Here is a 7,577-nt window from a genome sequence, read left to right as displayed (position 1 = left end):
TCTTTCGGTAGTTTTGTCATGACAAAGTTTGTCCAGCAGGTCAACCCCACCTTTGGTGAGATTATAAAACTCAATAATTTCTGTTTTGCCCGCCTGATCATTCACTGTTCCTTTCTGGTGCATGGACGACAATAACAGAACTTTCTTATTCTTCTTAGGATTGAATGAAACCATCGTTTTATTATCTTGAAACATAAACTTAGATGATCCAATCGGGGCTGTTGACAGCATGGAAGGTGGTATCTCTCGCTTGTTTTTACGTAATATGCCAACTAACGTAAGTTTTTTGTTTCATAGTTCCTCTGACAACTTAAATGAAGTGAACCAATTATCATAGTAGTAATATTTCTAATATTCCCTTTGACTGATTCTGTGAGCCTTAGAACGGACTGAGTCGGTAAGGACAAGTCACCTTTTTTGCGCTTGCCTTCTTTGCCTACGTACGGGAAACCTGAGACAAAAAAAAGTCCTGGCATCACACATGGAGATAATTTTCAAACCATACTTGTCGGGCTTCGACGGAAGGAACATTTTGAAAGGACAGCGGCCTCGAAAACTAAGCAACGTCTCATCCACAGTCAAGTACTCTGAAGGAGTATAATACTTCGCACCGTGACCAACAAACATATCCCATATCACTCGACAAGCAGCGAATTTATCATTGGTCTTCCTCAAATCTCTAGTGATTTTGTTGTCAAATCTCAAATTTTGAAGAAGGAAGGAAAATCTTCTCTTGGATATAGTACAACGAAAGATGGGTGGTCCGTAGGCCTTAGAAAACATATCGTCTAGGTGCAAACCGGATTTTTTTAAAACACCACTCATGTATAAGAGGCCTATAAAGCCTTTTATTTCAGGCACGTCTGTGGGGTTTATGTAAGAACAGGAAAGGTCAGTATATTTGAGCCTAGAGCGCTCTATCTCAGAATTGGTATGACAAATGATTGTTTTAATAATTTCATCACTTATAAAGAGTGAGAATAACTTTTCTTCGTCCGTTATTTCTCGTGCATCACTTTTAGGCCCGAGCAGGTGGGTGATGAAATTAGAAGTAGGTGTTCTTAAGAACTTTGAGCGCAATGGCTTATTTATCCATATTGTTTCATTGTCTTTCCCCAACTCGAAATCCCTATCATCCACGATACCTTTATCGTCAGTTTGTTCATCACTAGCGGAATTTTCAGACGGCTCATAACATTCAAACATATCATCTTCAATGTCACTATTTATAAGGATTTCGTCCTCCGATTCAGAGACAACTTCCTCAAAAGTACGGTCTTTCTCCTCCTCATTGTCAGAATCCTTGGCCTGTTCATGAAGTAATTCCGCTAAAATCTCTTCAGGTTTACTATACACTGGTTTAGAAACCATTTTGAAGTCCGATCTACAATGAGTAATAAAATCATACATAGTAAGACAGGTAACGTTATTAGTACGGTGGGATCGGATATGACCCGAAACACGAGGTCTCACCGAAAAATAGAGATTAAAGAAGAAAATAGCACTTACCACGTAGCTGCGACTGTTACTACACCTTCTACGGTAATCACTGCTAGGGTGCCTAGCCACTAGTGACCCCTTTGAAGTGGTGGGGAGCGAGAGGAATGGAACAACCAACGCTCGGGTCGGATCCGACCCCCGCCGTACCGGTAGAGGGTTAAATATTGTTTGGATGTCAAGTTTAGAGTCTTTGAGAAGGGTATTGTGTTTTTTTTTAATTTTTTTTTAACGCTGCGAGAAAACTATTTCAATTACACCGTGAGATTCCAATGTAAAATTTAACATAGAATGCAAAATGCAACAAGTTAAATGCCCATCTTGCTGTTTTTTTTTTAGTTTTTGTTGCATGATACGAAAGGGATACTATGTGGACACTATAAGGGTACTCTGTAGCGTTTCCTTTTCATTCATTCTATCCCTATATGTTCGTGAACATTAAATAAAAAAGCTAGGTCTTCCGACGCACTGGCCTCAAAGGGTAAAATATTGAGTCATTTGCAATGATCCCGCCATAGCCTGAGTGGCTTCTCATTTTGCTTTATAGTTCCTTTAGATAGAGTCTATCATCAGAGGTATTGCGGCATCTTCGAACTCCTCTTCTTCGAAATCCTGGCCAGACAAACTGACGACCATCAAGATAAGATTGTTGGCTAGAGGATGGACTTTCCTGACAGGACAAGTCAATAAGTCTGTCTGGGAACCAAACTGAACAGGTTAATCGATAATGCTAGAAACAAAGGATACCAAGTTTGGCTAGGCTAGAAAGTATTAACTAAAACACCCTCAGCCCGATCCTCAATGATTTTTCTTAAAACTTTTAAAATCAAAGAAAATGGGGGAGAGGCATGCAAGATAAAAGTTGACCACGATACAGTGGACGCATCAACTGCCATTGATTCAGAATCTTAGAACAAGGAAATAAATTTCTGACATTTTTTATTAATATTCTTTGCAAATAAATGGATGTGGAATCTTGCGAACTTCTTATTAATGGAGAGCCAATAAAGGCTGCCATTAATTCTAATGAGTTAATAAACTCTTTTTGTTCTTCAGTATTCCACTATCCATGAATCTTTTTGCAATTACAAAACGCACCCCTTTTCTATAGAGAGGCATCTAAGTATATTTCTAATTGAAAAATTGAAAGTCTAATAGGATTATTTACTAAAAGGATATTCTCTGACCACCACTCTAGTTCTGGCTTCACATCAGTTGATATTTCCATTGAACCTTCATAATTACCTTTTGTTTGCAACAACGCTAGGGATTTTTGACGTTCCATTATTTTGTAATGGTGCCATTCATACTTAACTCCTTAGCATGTTGATACCAACATCACAATGCACTGGGCAAAGTCTCCCTGGCCAACCGAAGAAACCGAAAGGAGCCTCTACAAAGTACCCTTAAAGACCCCACTGAGTCCGATAAGAACAATATGAAAAATAAGAATATAAACAAATCCTTTACCTTTAGTCCTGACCTCTCGTCTCGATCGTAAACTCAAGGACACTGCTTGACTGCTCTCACTTGCATCCCAGCGTTGTTGTCTGAAGTTTCCACTGCATGGCGCTAGCATCCAGACAAAATTTATAAAGTTACCGACAGAACGATTATTATCTGCTACTAAAAGAAGATGCACTTAAAGCCGGCAAGACGTCCATGTTTAATGTCCACGCTGGCATCAATTCCTTAAATTTTCGGAAATATTTTGGATTTTTTTCCGAACTTAAGTTTTGTTCGCTCTATCTATTGTTTAATTCATTGAAGCACCAAACTTAGGTAAGTGAAACTTTCATTCGTATCTCCAATTCATAAATGATCCAAAATTGTGCACGTAGCACGTGCCCTTTTCAGGTTTGATCTCGTTTATCACACGTTTTGTGACTCATGTTTCTTAGGTTTCTTATTTTTCCCAATAGTACTGCAATTTCTAGACGCATTTGCTTCAATATTTGCTACTATATGCACATAAATGTACATAAAAAATGTATGTTTATTCAGGAATTTTGTGCAGTACTGTAGTTTATTAATTTGCAGGTTAATTTTTTTCGTTACAGTCATTGACAAATATGCCAAACAAAATTTCTATTAGCACAGTTGTATTATTGATCCGTTTGCTAATTGAATCTTTTAATACATTATCTGCGAAATGTCTTCAATGTGTTAAAATATAATTCGTCAGTTCACTTCATAATCATTAATATCGGCTTTCATTTCTTTCTAATACGTTCAATCGATTTTTATGGCTAAATTTACAGAATAATATTAGAAAATGATATAAGTAATGCACTTCTAACAAATTTTTTACCGATACAACTATTTTTCTACCTGTTTAGAAAAATGACACCAATGTTTTAATCATATATTTATATTTCTTCGCCGATTTGCTAAAACTACATCCGCTAACTCATACATCGAGATTTTAAAAGATTTCAAAGATTTTAACGGACTACAAGAGGCTGTAAAGGATTTTAACTGATTTACAGTACTCAAAAGGTTTTTTTTTAGAATATTTTACAAGATTCAAAAGCACTTCTAGGGATTTTAAGGAAGGGGTTCGCCCAGAGACACGCGGTTTTGTAGGATCTCTGAAGACATAGAGATTTTTAATATTTTAATTTTTTTGTAATAATAATTTTTTTAGAAAATATACATATATACATATTTTTAAAAAATGTACATATTTTTAGAAAAAAAAATCCAAGAAACGTGCAGAGATTTTAAGAGGTCTCGGCGGATTTCAAAGATTTAAACACGTGTAAAGTAATTTTAAAAGATAGTAAAAATCTCAAGAGGTTTTTCGGCATTCCAAAAAATTGCTATGAATTATACAAGACTGAAGAAATACAAAAAATTTTCAAAAAGTTTATCGAAGTTCAAATAGTTTCTTGGGGTTTTACACAAATTCATGAAATTTAAAATTTTTTAAGGCATTTTTATTAAAGATTTTAGAGGATACAAAAAATTTCAAGGTTTTAAGGAATTTTTACTGTGTTCGCACCATTTCCAGGTATTTCAATAAATTTTACAATAATTGTTGGATTTCAGAGGATTTTAACAGAATTAAAGAGTTTTAAATGGATTTCAGTGAATTCTAAATATTTCAAAAGATTTCAGGGAATTTCAGAAAATAAATAAAATAATCTAATAAATCTCTAAATAAAAAAGATACTATATAATTTCAGCAGCTATTTCTGAAACACATAAAGATTCCTACTAGAGTCCGACTAGAAAATCTAGTACGGCCCCTATGGCCTCAGCGTTACATTCTAGATGAGGGACTGATTAGTTTTTCCTACTGCAGCCCGACTAGAGATAGCAAAAACTAGTCAGGGCCCCACTAGAGTCCTTTCGAAATTTCTACACGGGAACCTAAAGTACCTAAGATACTTATAATATTTTTTGACAGGCTATGTATTGCTGACATTTAAATTATCATTATTATTTTTAAGAATAAAAAATGTTTTCTTTTTTTACGTCTGGGAAAGTTTTTATTTCATTAGGTTTAGCCTATTTTATTTATATTATTATTATATATTTAAATTTCTTAAAGTATCTTAAAAATTAAAATATCTCTTAGCATTTCTTTAACTATTTTGAAAACTTTTAAATCTCGTGAAATTTGGATTATTATTTATTATAATGTTTTAAATAATAAAATTATCTATATAAATTAAAAATGGACAAACTTGTATACATTTTTAATGGACAATTTTTTTAAATATTGTAGTTGCATTTATTTATATTGCAATAATAAATGTCATGTGATAAAATGAATCTTTCGAAAAGAATCAAAACAGTACAATAATAATTATGAATCCGTACAAAAGTTACAATTGAATACATTTTTATTGATATATGCTTTGTACTATACTAACAGTAACATTTTTCATACAATTTAAAGAATACAAACTCTAACTGGCAGTAGGGCAACACAACTTTAATAATAATTTTAAGTATTTTAATTTTAAGAATGTAAATATTTGAGTTACATTTGAAGATTTCGTGTGTCATCTAATGTAATTGACCCAAATTACCAATTACTCGTATGTAATTTCTATTTTTTTCTAAATACACAAGGTCCAATTGGTGTTTTATTTCAATTATACAACTAATTTCTATTACTTTTGAATTACTTTCAACATTAATCTACCAAAAGTGATCAAGAGGATTGGTGAGATGAGAAAGGGAGTGGAGAGGGAGGAGATTAATCTTAAAAATAATTTAGAAGGAATTGAAATACTTTGGCTGTGCAATAGAAATAAATTAAAGTAAATGGACATTTCGTATTTGGCAGTAAATTCAAATGAAATACAAATATTAATTTGTGATTTGGGCCAATTAAATTGGACCAAATTGAATTTCTCTCAAATATAATTCAATTAGGTCGAATTAATTTGACGAGTGTTATTGAAATAATTGGAAGAGACTTGGGTAGACATAATTAATTACCACTTTAGAGAATGTTATCTTTGTGAGCCAATTGCCTTGAAATTGCAAATATTTGTTTATAAAACGATTTTTAATTTTTAGGCTTGCCTTTAAGGTAAGTAATTTGGCAAATTAGGTATTTGAAAAATTCTTAGATATTGGCATTACGAATCTAATGAGTACGGAGCCATTCAAATCTGATAATTTGTAAAGATTGAATTGATAAAAAACTATATAATATTTGGACCTACTGTAATTGTTATTAAAAATTAATATTTTGTATGACTAACTTTATCTCCTGTCAAAGCAAACAGTTCTCTTTTGAAATATGGATTAATCAACAGAGATGATTGTTTCTAAAGTGGTAATTAAAAATGATTTCAAAGTCTTCCCAACTAACGCATGTTACACATTAAATACTATTATAAATTAGAAGACAGCAGAGGCGTAAATTTTATCTTATAAAGAAGCGAACAAAAAATTTAGATTTTGTAAATCATATTGCCTTATTTTATACAATAGTCGTAAATCTCAGCTTAAAAACAAGAGAACAAAAATCGTAGATGTTGTAAATCTTTTACATCTTGTAGTTTGTTGAAATTTGGACCTATTGTAATTATTATTAAAAAGTAATATTTTGTATGACTAATTTTTTGTCCTCTTAAAGTATAGATTTTAAAGTATGGATTGATCAACAGAGATAACAGTTTCTAAATTGGTATTTAAATACATTTTTATCATCTTTCCGACGACTGCATGTTACACATTAAATATTATTATAAGAAATTAGAAGTAATTCTGTCACAGCCAAGAGACGTAAATTTTATCTTACAAGCAAGCAAACAAAAAACGTAGATTTTGTCAATCCTATTACTTTACTTTATACAAGAGAACTTAATCTTATTTTAAAAATCAGAGAACAAAAAACTCGTTGATTGTATAGATCTTTTATAAAACTTATTGCCTTTAATTTCTCGAAGACTACCTTTGACACTTACTATTCGGCTCATTCACCTCTCGTAATTCATTAAAGAGGCTCATGACCTTCTTGCGGATACGTGTATTTTGGCGACATTTACTTCTCACCCTCGGTTTGATGTTCATAAAGCATTCTTGAATGAACTGCATCGTGGCAGAAAAACAGTCCGGAAACATTCGGCTACATAGATAATAAGAAGCGACAAAAATTTTTAAAACTTCTCTAAGGTCACTCATTCCCTGGCATTCGACATTATCGATTATTAAGAAGTACATAAAATTATTTTCACCTTTCCGTAGAACACACGGATATTGCGGGAACACGAAATCCGCTGAATCGTTGGTACTCTGCAACAAATCAATGCATTAGATCTTTTTCATGAACACCGGAACATTCATTTTAAACATTAGCGTAATGTAGTTGATGGCAAAAATATTCCCTTCACTTTTACTGTTTCTATAGAAATAATTTATTATTTATTTTAAAATTATTTTCTTTATTAGAATCCAAAACATGCATTATGGAATTTTTTAGGAATAATATGGTGGAAAAGAAATTTGAGGGCACTTTTTACTTTACTAGTACGAGGGTGGATTGATAAGTTTCCGGCCTGACCAAGAAAAACAACGTTTTTAAGAATTTTTTTTTTTTTATTTCTCAACATAAT

At 32.6% G+C, this 7,577-nt stretch overlaps 1 long non-coding RNA gene across 1 annotated transcript in view; it reads left to right on the top strand.

Annotated features, from left to right (window-relative positions):
• Positions 1–3,170: 3,170 nt before the first annotated feature.
• Positions 3,171–7,577, top strand: part of LOC117176099 — a 5,270-nt gene continuing 863 nt past the window's right edge. The window contains exon 1 of the long non-coding RNA XR_004467581.1: positions 3,171–3,279. This is a non-coding gene — a long non-coding RNA (uncharacterized LOC117176099). The remainder of the gene's footprint in view (positions 3,280–7,577) is intronic.

This window comes from Belonocnema kinseyi, chromosome 1 (genome assembly GCF_010883055.1).
Source record: "Belonocnema kinseyi isolate 2016_QV_RU_SX_M_011 chromosome 1, B_treatae_v1, whole genome shotgun sequence".
NCBI lineage: Eukaryota > Metazoa > Arthropoda > Insecta > Hymenoptera > Cynipidae > Belonocnema > Belonocnema kinseyi.
This window is presented reverse-complemented; position numbering and strand designations above follow the sequence as displayed.